The sequence below is a fragment of the Hippocampus guttulatus genome, unplaced genomic scaffold (genome assembly GCF_054856545.1).
Source record: "Hippocampus guttulatus isolate MCC_2025c unplaced genomic scaffold, RoL_Hgut_1.0 HiC_scaffold_79, whole genome shotgun sequence".
NCBI lineage: Eukaryota > Metazoa > Chordata > Actinopteri > Syngnathiformes > Syngnathidae > Hippocampus > Hippocampus guttulatus.
This window is the reverse complement of record NW_028233938.1, coordinates 32,501-35,016: the sequence shown is the minus strand read 5'-3', so window position 1 is coordinate 35,016 and position 2,516 is coordinate 32,501.

Below are 2,516 nucleotides of genomic sequence, written 5' to 3'. Positions count from 1 at the left end.
CCGCTATTATTAAACTCTCAGGCCCGCTATTATTAAACTCTCACGCCGGCCAAGAGGCCCTTTTCCCGGGCACGCACGCTCGCTGAGCCGGCCCGCTATTATTAAACTCTCACGCCGGCCAAGAGGCCCTTTTCCCGGGCACGCACGCTCGATGAGCCGGCCCGCTATTATTAAACTCTCACGCCGGCCAAGAGGCCCTTTTCCCGGGCACGCACGCTCGCCGAGCCGGCCCGCTATTATTAAACTCTCACGCCGGCCAAGAGGCCTTTTTCCCGGGCACGCACGCTCGCCGAGCCGGCCCGCTATTATTAAACTCTCACGCCGGCCAGGAGGCATTTTTCCCGGGCACGCACGCTCGCCGTGCAGGCCCGCCATTTGCCTACCACACCGCCGTCTGGCGGACACCAAGCGGTACCGCCGACCCCTCCCGTTGAAAATGAATGGGGGATTTTTTTTCAATCCCCCAAGCCGGCCAAGAGGCCTTTTTCCCGGGCACGCACGCTCGATGAGCCGGCCCGCTATTATTAAACTCTTACGCCTGCAAGGAGGCCTTTTTCCCGGGCACGCACGCTCGCCGAGCCGGCCCGCTATTATTAAACTCTCACGCCTGCAAGGAGGCCTTTTTCCCGGGCACGCACGCTCGATGAGCCGGCCCGCTATTATTAAACTCTCACGCCGGCCAGGAGGCATTTTTCCCGGGCACGCACGCTCGCCGTGCAGGCCCGCCATTTGCCTACCACACCGCCGTCTGGCGGACACCACGCGGTACCGCCGACCCCTCCCGTTGAAAATGAATGGGGGATTTTTTTTTACAATCCCCCAAGCCGGCCAAGAGGCCTTTTTCCCGGGCACGCACGCTCGATGAGCCGGCCCGCTATTATTAAACTCTCACGCCGGCCAAGAGGCCCTTTTCCCGGGCACGCACGCTCGATGAGCCGGCCCGCTATTATTAAACACTCACGCCTGCAAGGAGGCCTTTTTCCCGGGCACGCACGCTCGCCGGGCCGGCCCGCTATTATTAAACTCTCACGCCGGCCAAGAGGCCTTTTTCCCGGGCACGCACGCTCTCCGGGCCGGCCCGCTATTATTAAACTCTCACGCCTGCAAGGAGGCCTTTTTCCCGGGCACGCACGCTCGCCGTGCAGGCCCGCCATTTGCCTACCACACCGCCGTCTGGCGGACACCAAGCGGTACCGCCGACCCCTCCCGTTGAAAATGAATGGGGGATTTTTTTTCAATCCCCCAAGCCGGCCAAGAGGCCTTTTTCCCGGGCACGCACGCTCGCCGGGCCGGCCCGCTATTATTAAACGCTCAGGCCGGCCAAGAGGCCCTTTTCCCGGGCACGCACGCTCGCAGAGCCGGTCCGCTATTATTAAACGCTCACGCCTGCAAGGAGGCCTTTTTCCCGGGCACGCACGCTCGCCGGGCCGGCCCGCTATTATTAAACTCTCACCCCTGCAAGGAGGCCTTTTTCCCGGGCACGCACGCTCGCGGGGCCGGCCCGCTATTATTAAACTCTCACGCCGGCCAAGAGGCCCTTTTCCCGGGCACGCACGCTCGCCGAGCCGGCCCGCTATTATTAAACTCTCACGCCTGCAAGGAGGCCCTTTTCCCGGGCACGCACGCTCGATGAGCCGGCCCGCTATTATTAAACTCTCACGCCTGCAAGGAGGCCTTTTTCCCGGGCACGCACGCTCGCGGGGCCGGCCCGCTATTATTAAACGCTCAGGCCGGCCAAGAGGCCCTTTTCCCGGGCACGCACGCTCGATGAGCCGGCCCGCTATTATTAAACGCTCAGGCCGGCCAAGAGGCCCTTTTCCCGGGCACGCACGCTCGCAGAGCCGGCCCGCTATTATTAAACTCTCACGCCTGCAAGGAGGCCCTTTTCCCGGGCACGCACGCTCGATGAGCCGGCCCGCTATTATTAAACTCTCACGCCTGCAAGGAGGCCTTTTTCCCGGGCACGCACGCTCGCGGGGCCGGCCCGCTATTATTAAACGCTCAGGCCGGCCAAGAGGCCCTTTTCCCGGGCACGCACGCTCGATGAGCCGGCCCGCTATTATTAAACGCTCAGGCCGGCCAAGAGGCCCTTTTCCCGGGCACGCACGCTCGCAGAGCCGGCCCGCTATTATTAAACTCTCACGCCTGCAAGGAGGCCCTTTTCCCGGGCACGCACGCTCGATGAGCCGGCCCGCTATTATTAAACTCTCACGCCTGCAAGGAGGCCTTTTTCCCGGGCACGCACGCTCGCCGGGCCGGCCCGCTATTATTAAACTCTCACGCCGGCCAAGAGGCCTTTTTCCCGTGCACGCACGCTCGCCGAGCCGGCCCGCTATTATTAAACTCTCACGCCTGCAAGGAGGCCTTTTTCCCGGGCACGCACGCTCGCCGGGCCGGCCCGCTATTATTAAACTCTCACGCCTGCAAGGAGGCCTTTTTCCCGGGCACGCACGCTCGCCGGGCCGGCCCGCTATTATTAAACTCTCACGCCGGCCAAGAGGCCTTTTTCCCGGGCA